Raw genomic sequence first — 17,097 nt, 5'->3', positions numbered from 1 at the left:
GCCTGGATTCACCTGCAGAACACACTGCTTTTAGACCCTCACACCATCCTTCCAGAGAATATGGGGCTTGTAACACTAGATGGCAGAATGAGACTGCCCCCAGCAGCACAAGATACAGATCTATGACCAAAGCACTAATCAGGGTGTAATTTCTTCGAAATATTTTAGAATATGTCATATCTCTCGTCACACTTTTTAGGATGAGAACAGGTTCAGACCTCTCTCTATCTGACTCGTTTGTATACAGTGAAGAATTGCAGTGTTTGTGCCACAGTCTGTCAGAGATTTGCAGGTATAAGAGGCAGGATCGGGTACAGAGACAAAGAGGATCAGGAGGAACAGAGGACGCCTGAGGAGGAGGGTGAATTAAGGAGCGAGATTAGGGACAGAAGGAGAAGGAAAGAGCCTGAGATTTATAGATTTTATGCAAATGTTACTGTGTTTGGATATTTCGAATGAGGCAGGAGGATACTCACCACACAGTCCAGCTGAGTGAGTCCTCTCTGCTCTCAGGTTCTGGGGGACACACTGTCCTCCGGTCTCATTCTAACTGATGAATTCTTACAACCAACACACATTGTCTATGCTAGATTCATATCAAAGGAAAGGAACTACTTTTCAGACTGTAGCTGTTCAAGATAAACAAGTCCACTAAGTAAAACATCTGACAGCAAAGTCTACCACAAACACATTTTTGCATCTCTCTGTGTGCAGCTGTACCAGTTGAGATTACAAGATGTTCAGAAGCAATGCTTAAAGTGGAAACGGAAAGTGGCTTCACATCTATCAGTGGAGGCCTGCATGTATACTGGTAGGCTGGGATTACACATTCAAAGCAATGTTCTGTATCGTCTGACTAAATATTATCAGTAGAAGAGCCAGCTGTGTGAGTGAGTTGGGGAAGTGGGTGTATGTGTTAACCATAATCAAACATGACATGAATATGTCCAGCAGTGTTTTTATGGCTCTGTGCTGGTGACAGCTGTGGCCGAAGACATTGTGTTTTTGGGCTGCCCATGTGTCTCATTTTTGTCCTGCATGTAATATAACAGCAATGCCTCAGTACTCAGTTGGATGACAGTGTATTGGGGTCATATGCAAAAAAAGAACTGAGGCGTAAGGGCGTAAGGTAGGGGGTTAGTATTTCAAGAAAAAAAAACATCAATCATCAATTGTAAAAGCAACAAAAAAAATCTGTTCTCTCATTTTGAGAGACAAGTCTGGATTGAAGTCAGCAAATGCTTGGTGGTTATCATGCCTGAATAATAGAAATGTGAAATTTTTCCCCTCGACCGTTGCTCCATCCAGCAGCCACTTCAGCCTCATCAGCACACATGAGAAAATACCAAGAGAGAAAAACCACTGCCAGCAGGCCATAAAAATCAACAGGCGCGATAAGACGTCACACCTGTGCATGTATTCTGTGGCTGCTCCAGCTTCCTCTGACGGTATGTGAGGTTAATTGTTCTGTATGTTTTGGCCATAGCAGTTCTACTTTAAGATGGACTCATCAGATTTTGGTGGTCAAAGCTTAATATCATCGTGACAGCAGTAATTCCTCTTTTTCTGTTTAGCGCGCTATATATCAGACCAAGACCTTTGCCTGAGTGTTTGTGTTTATTATTTAGAATATCTTACTGTTTCAGTATCTATCCAGACACATTCTGGATAGATTTTGCATGCCTCATTCAGGGCATCAAAATAATGTAACTGGGGCATCACCCACGGTGTGGCATGGGACTATAATACTACTACAAATATGAATAATATATTATTAAAAGAATCAATCTCGCATCTGAGGCTGTAAGTCCTCAGCTTTAGACACCTTAGTTCTCATGTATCAAAACAATGCACAGAACAACAACTTGGTCTAAAGGATCATATATTTATTAACTCTGGAATAAAATTGAGATTAAATACAGCATAAACATTAACATATGTACGGAGAGGAAATAAAAATTAAGAACATAAAAGAATGAATGAAATGAATGGTGTTGGAGTGATGGTGATAAAGAGAATGCAGTTTATATGATGAAAATAAATAAATCCTAAACTCTAAATTGGTGTAAAAATGTAATAATTATTAGAATATCGACATCAACCCTTATCAAGGTGCAGGTGTGAGGAGGTTGTAGCCTATTTGAGGAGGTTGTGGAGCTGAATGCTCAAAGATCAGAACCTCAGTGCTGGTGCGGCCGTCCTCTCACCATGGCTCTAGGTGGGTTCTCCCAAAGGCTCGTGTGTTGCTAGGCAGCAGATGTCAATGGGCTTAGTGCCATGCAGCAGCATGAAGTGGAGCAGACATCTTCCCGTCGTAACACTGGTTGGTGTGCTCAGGTTGTAGGCAGCTGGTTAACCTGCTGGATCCTTAGTTGTGCATTGATGTGAAGAACTTAGCTTCTGTAAAAGTTCAAAAATATTTGTGATTCAGAGACAAAGCTTAAGATGATGTTAGGAAAGAGTCAAAAAGAAAGTCACAGGCATATCTTCTGGGTGGAGAGAGCCCAGGGTCAAGTTGCAAATTCCTTTTGTCTCAAAATAATGTCTTAACTCTAGAGACATATATGGTGAGGTTTAAACTAAGATCACACACTCTGTATCACCATGACCCACTGATCAATAATTAAAATGATCGAAGACGTTGTTGTTTATGTCAAAACATGAAAGGCAAATTAGGCATGAAGCATATTGATAATGACAAACATAACTTATTTTAATATAACTTCTAATAATACTTGTAAGAGGTTAAATTAATCTGTGACACACATGCTTACATAAATAATAGCATTATAGTCAGACGATGAGTTTCTAAGCCAAAATGTAATATCTCAGCTGTGTGTTGCTGCAAAGAAGCTGTTTGTTAGCATGTTCCTGTAAAATCTGTGGAAAGAGCAGTAAGAACAAAGTTACAACAATACTTCAGATAGTATAAAACGAAGATCGCATTATAGTGTGATGTGTCTCTTGAAATGCACCAGAAGGTTGGAGAGAGGAGAGAGAATTGTAATTTTGGGGCAGTTGTCCTCTCGGTTGGTTCTTTCAGAGGTAGGCTACATGATGCAAATCAATGATTACTAGCTCTCCACATTTCTTGTGTGTCTGCTTTCTCAGCAGATTAGCCTTTAAAGTTTCACATTCTAGGGCTCAGCAAGAAATCTTATTGTCAGTTAGATGGTGGTTTCTTCCTGAGAAATGTTCATTTATTACTCTGTGGAGCATCAGAATTGACAGTTTTTAAGGTTTCCCAAAACAAGGTTGTCTCTTTGGATGAAGGTAAAATGCAGCCATGGTGTTACCGCTACAACTTACAGTTTGTAGGGTGTCAATCTGTGTCTTTGATGTTGACAAAGACACATGGTGATGAACTGCAGTAAGCACATCACTTTGGTGTTCTGCTGGTGATGGATATGTAAACAGAGAAATATAAACCTTTGAAAGTATGCTGGTCCTGGTGGAGCCTCCAAATTGCTAGGAACCTTCAGGGAGACTGTAGTACCTAACAGAGGAGTGTCTCTATGTGTGAGAGCTGAAATGTTTGGTCTGAGATTAATAAAGTGGGAACCAGTGTAATGTTGAATCTTGCTGGCCCTCTGACCTCTCTGTCACAGCACATGAATAATTAATGTGGCTGTCTTAAGTCATGAGGCTTTTGCAAATTAACTGTGCAGCCGCACTCAGCCTGCAGATAAGTGCTGCCTCTCCTGTTTTTTTTTTAAAGGACTTCTTTAAGTCTTCAATAGTTACAGGGACACAACATATGGCTTTTAAAGACAGGCAGACAGACCTGCCATGCAGCCTGTACACTGTAGCTGTACCCAACATTAGATGTTGTTTGCATTTAGAAGATTTAGCAAATGTATGAAACAGAGGAGCTCATAAGCAATGCATTATGTATACCCCATTCAATTAAGTATCCTCCAGTTACCGTTGATACAGGTTCATAAGTGCTGCATTTTATCCAGTAGACAGACAGCCCCAGCATTATTCATCCTGAGTGTTTGTAATGGATGAAAAACACATGGCTCCTTTAGTTGTAAAGTACCTCGCGATGTTCACCAGCTGTGTCTGTCTGCAATTTGCTGTGGGGCAGTGGGTGTATCGTGTTTTCAACAACCATGATCAATGTGAAGGTGTAGGGAGGTTGTAGCATTCTTTTAGATGTGAGTTGAGCTGGATGCTCACCATGATTGGTGCAGGGTGCTGATGCAGCTGTCACTCTCCTGAAGCTGTTGTGCATTGCTAGGCAGTGGTTCCTCAGTGCCTGTCTCCTGGCTCAGTGCCATGCAATGGCATGAAGTTCAGCAGTTGTATCCTCCAGTTGGTTATTATTAAGTTAATTATTATTATATTAAGTTTAAAAGTAAGTAAAAACAAAAGTCACGCATTAGGGTTGCAAAAGTTAAAAAGATAAAGACCATGGCTATATGAAACGGTCAGGCACATGTTGAAGAAAATGGACTCATGGTGAACAGTTTATTCTGGACTGACGTTGATACTGTTTCCAATCTTCAAAAACTTTGAAAGAGTTAAAACCTAAAAATAGAAAACACTAATGCTGGAAGAGAGAAAGTGAGAAGTTTTATTCAGGGGATTTGACCAAATGTTGTAGGCCCTGGTCCTAGCAGTGCACAAAAAAACAAAGCCTGCATACAGTGAGAGGTGGTGTAACTATGATCTGGGAGGGACGTGAAGGGGGGTTTGGATGGAGGTCATAAAGCACTGGAGTACTGGTTTTCATTCAAGTTGCGAGGCAACTGGAGTTGTAGCATTTTGCTGCTCCTCCAAGCAGCTTCATCGGTTCTAACTGTTTGTTTGGAATTACAGGTTTATATGTGTTAGAGGTCTGTGCCTGCCAAACTGCCTAATGACTATGAGACTGCAGAGGAGCTGTGGTGGTGGGACAGGTTAACGACTATTTGTTATTGCTGGACACGTGACTTGGAGTGAAACTTCCTGGGAATGGATGGAATCACTGCATTGTATGTGGTAGAAAGATGACGTCTGAGGCCACCACCTCTGTTAAGGGAAGGTTTTTCCAGCTTAACATAGATGGCTTCCTTGACTCCTCTTTCAAACCATCTGTCCTCTCTGTCCAAGATGTGGACATTGTTGTCCTCAAAAGAGTGTCCTTTCTCCTTGAGGTTGGATTCTAACTTCTGAGTCCTGTCCTGTGGAGGTGGCTCTCCTGTGCTGTGACATTCTTCTTGCTGCACTGAACTGCATGTATCACATTTCTTTGCTGACTGGGGGCAAAACTGAGTTTTTGTCCTTCAGGTATACCAGTTTACCAGTTATGTTTTAGTGTAGTCTTGGGTTTAAAGTGGAGCGGAATGTGGTGGATATTGAAGATCCTCCAGAGTTTCTCTGATACTCCTGAAACATGGGATGGCGATGTTCTTTCTTTGTAGGTTGCTGTCTACTCTCCTATCGGTTGGTTATCTTGTTTTTGTGGCTTTGATGAGCGCCTGTTGGGATAGACACATGTTTGCAGAGCTTTGCTGATGTGTTGTTGCTCTTTTTTCTTTATCCCGTCGCTGCTTTGTACTGCAGGGTTCTGATGACTCCAATCAAACAAGTACTGCTATGGGTGCCAGCTCAAAGATGCAGCAGGATGCCTTTACACCTTTCCAAATAGCCCTGGAATAGTTCTGGGTACAGAGGGTGACTTCCACATTCATTTGAGGCATTAGTTGGGTCATTTGACTCACCAGAGCCTGGTTGCCCTTAACAAGGGCACAGAGCATCTTCTCATGTTGACCAAAGAGAATTCCCTGGCTTGAGACATCTCTCTGAAGCATAGCTGGCAAAGGCACAAAATCAGCTCTGATCCAAGAAGAAAAAAAAAGAGAGAGAGGGCCCCCCTAGGACAATATCAGCAGAGGGGGAAAAAACAATTTAGACAATAATGACTTTTAGTTAATCACATTAACTTTTATCGATTTACTTTAATAATTTTACTTAATTTAATTAATTTTAAGGTAAATCAATATTTTGAAGATGACAAATATTTTGAGATTGTATATTTAGGTGTTGTTGTCATGAATCCTTATGTATTCATGACATACATTAACATAATTTTAAATGGTTATAGAGAAAAAATATTCTCCATCATGCCCTGTAAAGTGGGAGCAGCTTCACACATGTTGAAGATTTTCACTCAACATTGTATTCCAAGTTTGCTGTAGTGGATTGTTTAATAGCATACCAGTATACGGTGGACTTGCAATCACAGAGAGTGGGTCTGAGATGATAAGCCAACCCAGAGCAGCGGAAAGATACAGCCTTTATACAGGTGGGATAAGGGGGTAGTGGGTGTGTTCACAGGTAGGGGTCAATAAGAGATCTTACAAAGACAGGACGAGGGAACAAAGGAGTATAGGAGTCACAAGGTCTGGGAGACAGTTAACAATAGACAGGAGGAACACCTCCACCACTAGGGGGTAGGAAATAGGTCCAGGTTTAGACACTTTGTGACACCATAACAAAGAAATGTATATTAGCTTGATCAATAGGGGTAGTCAACAAAAGGTTAGCAAATGATCAAAACAGATTCTTCATCACGAGACAGATTCTTCATCACCCAGTTTACATATCTGATGTTCCTGTCTCATAAGCATGAGGAGGACAGAGTTCAGTGTTCAGAATGACCTGAGCAGCTTGTCAAATACATGTCTAATACAGCTATGTGTTGGCCTGTTGCACTAGCTTGATGCTGTTATTAATGCTGTGATTTATTGGCCTGTCAGATGCCTCTCTCCTCATCTAGCTGAAGCTTCAGTGGGTCAGTGGAGGTTAAGTACCTCGCCTGAGGGCAGGACAGATGTGATCTGAGCTGCATTCCAATGTCCAGCGCCAGCACTTGCAACAGTGAGGCAAAGGCTTTAGGTTTAACTCAAGGAAAAAGAAAAACATAGCAGTTTTAAGAGGGATCGATGCTTTATGGCAGCAGGTCAGCACTGCAGCGCTGTTACGTTTGAAGTTTCAAAACAAAAAATAATTTACATTTAATAGCTGTTATAGTTGATGTGGATATGCAAGGTTGTTATGTATAAAGATGTAGTTTCTGTAAAAACATATTTTTAAGAAAATTAAATTCTACCACTGGCAACAAACTAAACATGCAGCCACACTTGTCAGAGTGCTTGATTAGAACATAGCCTATGTTAGGCTATGACTCAGATACTGCCAACATGGCAGCTGTCGGAGCTAGTCAACAACCCTGCATGCCCATTTATATGATGAAGTTAGCACATTAATGAACATGGCCCTTTGCTTATATGCACGGATGCTCCACATTGTGTGATGTAGTAAATCACCTGTGCTAAAAATAAATTGCAGTATAGGTTGCTGGTCCTGCAGCAGTCTTATTAGTCCCAATTCTGCATCCCCATCAGCAAGGGTCTGATTTGTTGATTTTCTGACACACAAATGGTCGTCTGTGACTGAAACCAGGAGAAAACGCATTCCATAGCCTGGGCCAGCAGCCACAGCGACATGCTAATGCTACAGCATAGAAATAAGCTCTTTAGTGACAACACAGTCACTATAACCAGGAGAATTGGAGGAGCCAGAAATAGCAGGTTCAACTCCATGTTCACAGACAGCCAGGGAGATTAGTTTATGGACACACCGCAGATCACATTTGCATTATTACATTCAGCGGGAATGAGCTGAGATAACCATAGAGAGACAAGCTGGAGGGAGAGAATGGTGAGACAAAGGGGTAAGAGGGCAACAAGACAGTGGATGGGCAAACTGGAGGAGTGATATAGAGCAGTATAAGTTATGAACAAGTGTGAACAATAAAAGGAGCATCACAGTGAGAAGGAGGTGAAAGGTTAAAGCACTGAAAGTGAGAATCTGAAATGCTGATAAGGAGACAGTTGGATATTAGGTGGAGGGAGAGCCTGAATCACATGCTGTATCTGATCGTCTTCCAATTAACTGGAGACCAAGAGCTGAAGGCTGAGCCTTCAGGGAGGGTGACCCTCAGATAGAGGGTGGTCAGCTCCTGCTGCCTCCACAGCACACAATGAACCGCATGGATGGACCTCTGACTGTTATTACATTCAACTAGCAGTGCCAAGGCAGCAGAAAACAACAAGTTAAGAGAAGGCTGAAAGAGACTGTGACATGAACTTAATGCAGAGAATCATGGCTGCTTAACAAGTGTAAAAAGGCCTAAGACGAAATGTATGGCCAAGAAAAGGCTTCAACTCAGACCCTGCAGGGATTAACAAATACAAATTCAGAACAATGTAGTGTGCTTTCTTTTTACTTATCAGATGAGCAGATCTGATTATTAGTACTGTGTCATAAGCAGCCAAACAAAGAGTTCACTTTAGGTGAACTGAAGAAAATAAATGCTATTTGTCATACTGTATTACACTAGTGACTTCTTCTAGTAGCTTTTCCCAGTTGTGCAGGAGACTACTGATTGATTGTTAGATTCTTGGTCACCTTACTGGTGACTGGTGCTCCCGATTTTTAGCTTAGCATCTTATTAGACCATTGCGTGACACACTATGCGACGTGAATCTAATTAACTTTGGCACGACATCAAGTTTGATGCGTGCAGATTGTACGATGAATCTCAGGCGATCGCAGGTTACGACGTATGTCAACATGCGAGGAGGAGGGTGACAGGTCATAGCAGCTTTTAAACAGTCTAGAATTTTATCTCAGATTATCTTTGGTTGCTTCTTTGAACCTGTCTAAATAAACATGTAAAAAAAAATTATTTTAACCTTGATTTTAGCCAAAGTTTATTATCATGATTTTCATGACCAGATTGTTTGCTTTAGAGTCAGTTGGAGTCTGCTTGCAATGAATGGATATTGGTTTTTAAAAAAGTAATAAATCTGACATCCAGGCTGAGAGCTGATTAGAGTGGTGATGAGCAAATGCTGGCTGGAGAGCAGGAAAAAAGGATGTGTATGGGAAAGGTGAGAGGGAGGAGACAAGAAGAGACAAAGAGGAAATAACAGGCCTTAGACGGTGTAGAGGGGCTGATCAGGATTTAGAGGGACAGACGGTTCGAACAGCAGGTGTGCTGGAAAGCAGTGGCTCTTCATATTTCACACTCCAGTTTAACAGAGCAGATTGGGGGGGTAGGTTGATACAGAAAGGGGGGGGGGGTTAAAATCCAGTACTTGATCACTGAATTTTTGCTAATGTGTTGGCAAACCTACAATGCAGTTGTAGGTAGATGACTTCATTACTTGCCAGTGAACATCTTCTCTCCCTTTTGTTTTGCCTCCCACCACAGCATACGCTGTTAAAGAGAGAACGGGAGACTAGGGCCGATGTAATTTGTGCTCTGAAATATATGAGCAAATGCAATTTGGTGTCAAATTGAGCAAATGTGTCTGGAGACTGCACTCCATGGTGGAGTGATAAAAGGATTACTGCACTGATGAAATGAGAAAGCAGCTTTTTTTTTCTTTGCTCTGTTCTGATAAGAAATGATGTAGCTCATTGAGACAAATGTGAGGGAGGTGGGGACAGGTTTCCATGCTTTTAATATTTAATAAACAAACCTGAGGAGACAAAGGTGTAACAGAGGAATTACTAATCCATTTACATTTTTATTAATAAAGTCTTGGAGTATTTCAAGAGAAGGGTGCTGAACTAATCAACTTTAGTTTGTCCTGTCAGAATGATGTTTCCAGGTTTCCAAAGCAACCTGTGCCATGGCTGGTCACGTAGGACTGCTATTGACCTCATCCATCCCCAAACCATCCTCACCAAGACAGCATAAAGCCTTCAAAGTTTTTAATTTGATTCCCATATATTCCCAATATTAGGAACAGTGAGGTTAACATAGTATTGCTTAATAATTTCAAAAACACCTTTTGTGGCTTTTTTGTGTGTCTGGCCAGTGGCTGGGGGGCAGGATACACCCTGGACAGAACCACACAACCATTCACACACCTAGGGCCAATTAAGAGTCTTATTTACCTAACCAAGTAGTATCAATGCCTTCATTGGTACGTAAAAGTACTAAGGTAAATGACAGCAATAGTCCCACAGGGAACAAGAGTCCCAGCCTAAGATCCCACTCCCTTGGGTCACAGTCTGCAGCAATACTATTGCCCATCCCCATCTACCCCTCCACCTCCTACTGGGAACCTTTGGCAGTCTCTGTACATGTATATGCCAGCCTGTGGTCAGATGTGTTTACCTGGCCATCTGGCCTACACTTGACCATCTGTAATTATTCTGAGTAGGTGAAAATGAACTGAATAAATTACTCTGTGAGGATGTGTTGGTTTCAGTACAGGAACTAAGGAGATACAAACAGATGAACTAGGTAAAACCTGGACATGCTGCATATTTGTATAGTGTGCATAATGTACAATTAATTTCAAATGACCAGGATTGAGCTTTGTTTACAGGGACCAGTCACTGAAATCTGTAGCTGGTGAATTTGGAGATGAGTGGTAATTTTTAGCTCCCACCCTCAGCCAGCACATCCCTCTGCCCACAGTGATCTTGGCAGCCTGTTGAGCCAAAAGTGCCATCCTGCAGTGATCTAGGAAACTGCAAAGCCAAAATGTGCTGCCCTGTGCGACCTGGCAACCCAGGCAACCAATCACAGCACCCTGAAGAATCATTCGAGGCCACCACAGTAGACCCGCCTGCAAAGATGCCTGCAGTGCCATTCAGGAGCAGACTGCTAGTGGAAAAGAGGTCTCAAGACCAGATTTGTCCTTTTTTTGCCCTAATATGATGCAGATGGTGTGAAATGTTAATCAGGCTTGCTGGGTACTTTTGGCTGCTGAAGAAGAGACTCGCTGACCTCAAAATAGGACTCATCTCACTTTAAAGCTGCAAGCCTGCATAAGGAAAGTAACTTGCATCACAGGTGGGCTGCTTCAGAGTGCAGTACTTTAATTGAAATGATCTGAAGTACAAAGCAATACTTGTTATTTGACAGTGATTAAAACTCCTGGTTCTGAATGTTCCTCTCATCTCTAGGTTACTGTGCTTTATTTTATAACTCAAGGCTTACTGCTGAGCCAGGGACAGAAAGCCCATGAATATCAGATGTAGCCTGCAGCTTCTTAAGTCCTATCAGTGCCAGGCACAGGAGGCACTTATAGAGCTGCTCTTACATTCACCCACAACACTTTCTAACGGCCTCTGTTTAAAACGCTGAGCTCTACCAAGCCATTATTGCCATGAATAAATGTCATTCCTGGCCAGCATGTGGGAGGTATGAGACTCACTGGGGGGGGGCACTTCCTTCTAAAAGTCATTGTCTGAAGACACAATCCAGTAAGTAATGCTTAACCTTAATTCATGTCTCCTGGTAACAGAGTCACTTTAGACTGACTTTAATGACACTGTCAATGGTGCCGGCATGTTGCTTTTAAAAGAGAGGACTCAGATGGAAGGAAGGCCTGGTATGATCACTTAAAATCATTTATAAGATGTCAGACAGTGTACAGTTTTCTGTATGTAGCAGAGAAATGTAAAATGGAAAAATCCATTTCTGTATGTGTTTAACAGAAGCCTTGTGGCAGCTCCTGACTCCTAAGAACACTACATTTTATCATCGAATTTTATTTATTATAAACATGAAGTTTATTATTGGGCTTCTCTCACAGTGCTCCATGGCCTAGTGACATCATGCATTGTGGAGAAATAGAAGCCTGGACCCTGTAGTAAGCAGAGATCATGTAGCTTATGCAGCAGATGGCTGTATGAACACCAGTAACTCATACATATCAGTATTTCCTCATTGGGGCTGGCTAGACTTGACTCACTTGAACATCTTGTGGTACAAAGTGGCTAGCAGATAGCATGCTAACTTTAGTGAATATCTCTTTCATAATACAGATGTAGGAGCCCTCTTGGAACAGCAGCACCACATGCTGTGGGTAGTGATTTTTAATGATCTAAACTTTTGTTAAACTAGATCTATCATAGCTTTAATGACACATGCGGCAGTGGGATTAAATGCTGGAAGTGCTCTGCGCCCCCTGTGTTTTGTAGACATTTTCAGAGCCACAGATAGTTGCTTAGAGGAGCCGGTGCAGTCGCAAGTCAAGAATCAGAAAATGTATCAAGTACAGGAACTGTCATCAACTATCCTAATAAGTTCACTGAGGTCAAGAGCCTTCTGAAGCAGAATGTAACCCCAGATGTTTTGCATGTGCCTCAAAACTTTTTAAGGATGTTAACATAAATCATCTTCTCATTTTCTTAGATTAAATGAGAGGAACGTCTGTTGCTGTAGGAAAACTACTTTTAATGGGTAATGGAAAACAAGGTCACCTATGTGACCATATAAAAAGATCGGACTTATCCTTTAAGGTGTGTGCTGTCCATTTAGTAAAACAGCTTAAAACTTGTATAGCTGTAGCCCCAACAAGTTGGGTCCAACAATTAATTAGAATCTGTAGCCACCACAATGTACACAAAAGTACCAACTCTTTATGTCTACCTCCCTGTGCAGACCTTGTAGCTGCTGACAGTATTAATGGCCTGAGAAGGGTACAGAAAAACATGTTTTTTTTTACATTAATTAATTTTATGTGTGTGATAGATCTTCTCAGGTCCACTCCCATCTCTTGTAAGGAAAAAGTAGACTTGGCCATAACAAAGCTGGGCAGCTCAGGCACACCTGAGGGACCTCTGCTCTACCCTTCAGTGGAGTGTCAGATCTTTGCCCCTACATCACTACTAGAACAGTAGGCTGCACAGCAGTCTGCAGCTGTCAGCACTGTTCTCCCAGTAATTTTGGTTTTTGTGTTGTCATCCCCATGGCTGACACTTTTCTCTGGAGCTCTGCTGTAGGCTGCATGCCAATGTGGTTTCATGCAGTCAACCCTGACGGGACTCAGCTTTGACAGACAGCACTGGGAAATTGTTCCTCTGTGCATGAAACAGAATTACAGACAGAGATAGACCCATTTGAGTTTTTTTCATTTTGCCAAAATAAACTCCTTAAAATCAGCTAATCTGTAAATTAATTTGCGTTCTAATCAGTGTGTTCATCCATACCACGGTCCTTATTCAGTCTACATTCCGATTTTCTAGTCAGAGAGAGATGTTCTATTTACCAAATCACTAGATTACCAACAGGACTAAATGAATAACTGCCCTCTGTAACTGTGTTTACATTATCACCTAAACTCATTATGATAAGACCATTCGGACAGCTTTGATATAAAAGGTCTGTATTTGTTCTTTAGTGCTATATATATTTTATTATAACAAACCTCATTTGGCAGAGGACATGCACAATGCTAAAAACAATGATTGTTATTGTAGTGTTACACAACTCATTTTTTGCTCTTGTAACTTGAATTGGATGCGCTGCTGTGGTTGGTCTTCTTTGAACCTGGTCTTGACTCACATTAAGCTGGCCTGTCATGGATGTGAGCTGGATTTATGCATCCTCCCATGCTGTGCATGTTAGAGTGTATGGATTAGAGTGTAGCTCCATGCAGCTGTATCTGGAGCACAGCAGCAGCGGTAACATGTCGCATGTGATTTTGTTTGGAAGCTACCCTGCAGGGCTTTAGTGCCTGGGCAAATATAGAAATGTAAAACTTGGTTAAAGAAAGAAGAAGGGGGAAAATAAGAGATGGCAAGGAAAAGACATGAGAAGAACAAAACAAAGAGAGCAGATGAAGACGAACCGTCACTGCTGCTCTCTGTTTCTTTCTGTGTTCTTAGCCACAACAGAACTGACACTTTACTTTTTTTAACCACAACACTGCTTAAAATTAGAGTTAATCTGTGAAGCGGCACTAACTATTTTTTTTTTACTTTTATTTATTTTTATTTTGTCAAAGGTGAAGATTTGCTTTAGGTGTGTTAAATGATGACACTTTTATTATGTCAAATAACATTGTGTAGGTACTTTTTAACTGACCAAAGCAACCTTAAAGGGATATTTGCTAAACAATATCAAGCAGTTTTAACTACTGTGGAGCCGTTCTGCCACACCACACACCTGTAATCCTTCACTGCTTTTGTCACAAGGTCCTGGTTTATGTATTCAGGCTCTGATAAAAGCTTCATGATGAACAATGAGATGCCATGGTAACAATATTGGATGAAACAATCTTCACCATTTAATATAATCAATCAATCTAACTGAAACTCACCCTCTGCTTTATTCAGCCCTGTATATAAATCTGCTTGCATCTTCCAGCTAAATCATGCCGGCACATTAATGCCGTTGATTCATGCATTATGGAACAGGATTAGCAGAGTGAACAATGCTAAGCTTTTGCCCACTTGATTGTCAGTGTTCAGTTTAGCAGAATATATTATTTATAAATATTATTATTTGATCATATTTATACATGCATTTATGAGGCTGGGGATTCACTTATAGGCTCTTCTGAAAGTCTTATTCAAATTTATTGAGAAGGATAGGAGTGCTACATGTCCATGAAAAGTGGTTTTACAAATTGTGTGTGCAGAAGTGTGTACTCTGAAGTCACGGTAAATGACAGCACAGTTTGTTGATAGAAGAGGAGCTGATGGGATGTGGGAGGCACGGGAACATGCCTCTCTTCTTTTAGCAGCATGGATAATCCCAGAGAGATGGTGAAACAGATAGAAAGAGGCGCAGAGAGATACATATCAGCCCACCCAGGAAAATGAGAGCCAGTCAGGTAAGGGAGAGCTGCGCCTGGAAACAGAAATGGAACGGGACGCAGAAGACAGACATCACACTGCAACGACACATTGGAGGGAAGGAAGACGAAGAGTCGAGGCTCCGTTGCTGCTGAAAATGCAAATAATGAGAGAGAAGAGAGAAAGATCAGTGTCATCTCATCACTGTGCTGATACATTATTAAAGACACACTCTGTATTCACACACACATTCAGGGACAAAATGGAAGACATCACTACTCTCAGGAAGAGACAGTAATGAAGAAACGTGTAAATGTAGGAGTATGTGGGGGAGAGGCAGCACATGATTCATTACTGCTCAATACGCTCTCTCAAATGTAGTTTGCTAAATTAAAAGGTTACGTTAGGAGGCAACAATGAAAGAGCTACATTTTTTTTAAATACAAACATCAGCTGATTAATCACGTTTTCATCTGTGAATATCAGCCTCCCACCTCTTTTAGGAACATAGACATTTTGGAATGATATTAACATCAATACAATGATAATTTATTGAGTATTTTATGTCACAGTAAATAAATAGTGTTATCTCAGTGCTATGCACCAAATTAGACTAATTATGTATTAATTATAATGCTAAATAAAACTATGCAATGTTTACCAGGACTGTTTATTGGCAAGGAACTAGTGTGTTCTTTAGTTAGTTTGACTGATATATTGCAAAACAAGACAAAGTGGGTGTGACAATAACTGCATGTTACTCAAAGCAGTCGTGCCCTCAGTTCACCCCTCTCCCATTTTTTATTTTTCCTGGAATGTTGAGCCATTTTTCAACAGAGATCTGTTGGGACTGACTTTGGGTTCTGGCCATCTATTGAACTGCAGTTTTTAACACCTATGCATTGGCTTTTTCAACCTGTTAAATGTAACATTTGCCTATGTCAGTAAAAAAGTAACAGCAAGATTCTTTTGGGTAAACAAACTAATGATATTGCATGCAAACATCAAACTGTGATAGAGCAGGGTTGTCCAATAACCGGAAGGTTGGTGGTTCGATCCCAACTCCTCCCTAGTCACTGTTGCGCGTCCTTGGGCAAGGCACTTTACCTGCCTGCATAGCCTCCAGTGTACTCACTGGTGTAGGGCGCGCCTTGCCAGGTCATTGTATGACATCGCTTGGCAGCAGCCTCAAGAAATGTCCCCTCTGTGGGACTAATAAAGGATTATAAATGAATTAAATTAAAAAATTAAATTTACCTGTATTATTATGACAATAACTGTCTGAAGGTTTACTACAGTGCAGCCCTTTTTCTACATGACTTGACATTGGACACTGAGCAGATGCTGCCCTCTGACAGGCTCTGAGACATGGTGTCTCTTGGACCTGATTGTTTTCTGCTCATTAGAGCAGGGTATGCTGTGGACATTATATGTTAAGGAGGCACTGTGTCTACATGACCTGAAGAAATCTGTAGCATTTCAGAGCTTCCATGTGACAAGCATATGCCAATAACCAGAAACTAGCAGTGTGTGGCCACAAAGCCAAGTTGCCTGTGGCACAAATGTGTGGGTGGTACACAGATGACCACCACCACAAATAGACTGTTAGTGAGCTAATATCAGCCAGTGGGTTGGGTACATTGTGAACAAAACTGGATTTCCAATTGCTGTGAAAGTCTGGCGACCTGTCCATTGACAGATGGGATATCCCTCCACACGCCTGTACATGATAAAGCAAGTTAGACACCTTCCCAAAGGCCTTAGGCTGTGTGGTTTGTGGCAGCTCAATGTTTTTTTCTTATTAGTAATAATTTACTATTCTAAAGTAAAACAGTTCCTGTGTTTGTCCTGGAAGCCATGTGAGGATTGTGGGGGTAAGACAATTGTTGTGTCTGCAGAAAAAGAAAAAAATGGTGGCCTTTCCTAATTGGAATGCAATACTGCATGGAACCTAAATGCAAGAAAAATGTACATAATTCCAGCTGCCACTGTGGCCAGTGGCCATCATTTAGCCGGCAAATACACCCAATAATGTCCCTTATAAAAGACTATCCATTTAAAGGGTCCTACTTTCCATGCAGCTGTTCTCGTGCGATTAAAAGATCAGGCAGCAACAAAGCATTTGGCCACCTTAGCAACAAAAGATGATCTATAAATTCACTGCAGCCTTACTGGCAACAGGTCGCATACATGAATATCAGGTGGAATTCAGGATCAGTGGGTGCCCATGGCTCATTTAAACTTTATGAACCATGTGTGTTAATCCAGTCCCGGTCTTTTGAATTCAAATGGCTGAATGAGTTTTTGAGTTGGTGTTAATAAGGCTAGCAATTGTAGTTGTTTTTTAAAAGAGCCCACCATGTAAGGTTACTTTGACAGGTAGGCTAATTAACATTGGCCCGTGTAGGCTGGAGGTGTGGTGCAGGATGTAAAGGCAGGGAGGAGGTGGGGCAGGGGGGAGATGGGTGGTTCTTGTCGGTGGAGCGGGAGGAGGAA

At 41.4% G+C, this 17,097-nt stretch overlaps 1 protein-coding gene across 1 annotated transcript in view; it reads left to right on the top strand.

Moving 5' to 3' along the window:
- The window catches only part of LOC114432506 (gamma-aminobutyric acid type B receptor subunit 1-like), a 65,854-nt gene that overhangs the window by 1,487 nt on the left and 47,270 nt on the right, over window positions 1–17,097 (top strand). The window lies entirely within an intron of this gene.

Source organism: Parambassis ranga, chromosome 2 (genome assembly GCF_900634625.1).
Source record: "Parambassis ranga chromosome 2, fParRan2.1, whole genome shotgun sequence".
NCBI classification, from domain to species: domain Eukaryota; kingdom Metazoa; phylum Chordata; class Actinopteri; family Ambassidae; genus Parambassis; species Parambassis ranga.
The sequence above is the reverse complement of the archived record's forward strand: the minus strand, read 5'-3'. Positions and strand labels throughout refer to the sequence as shown.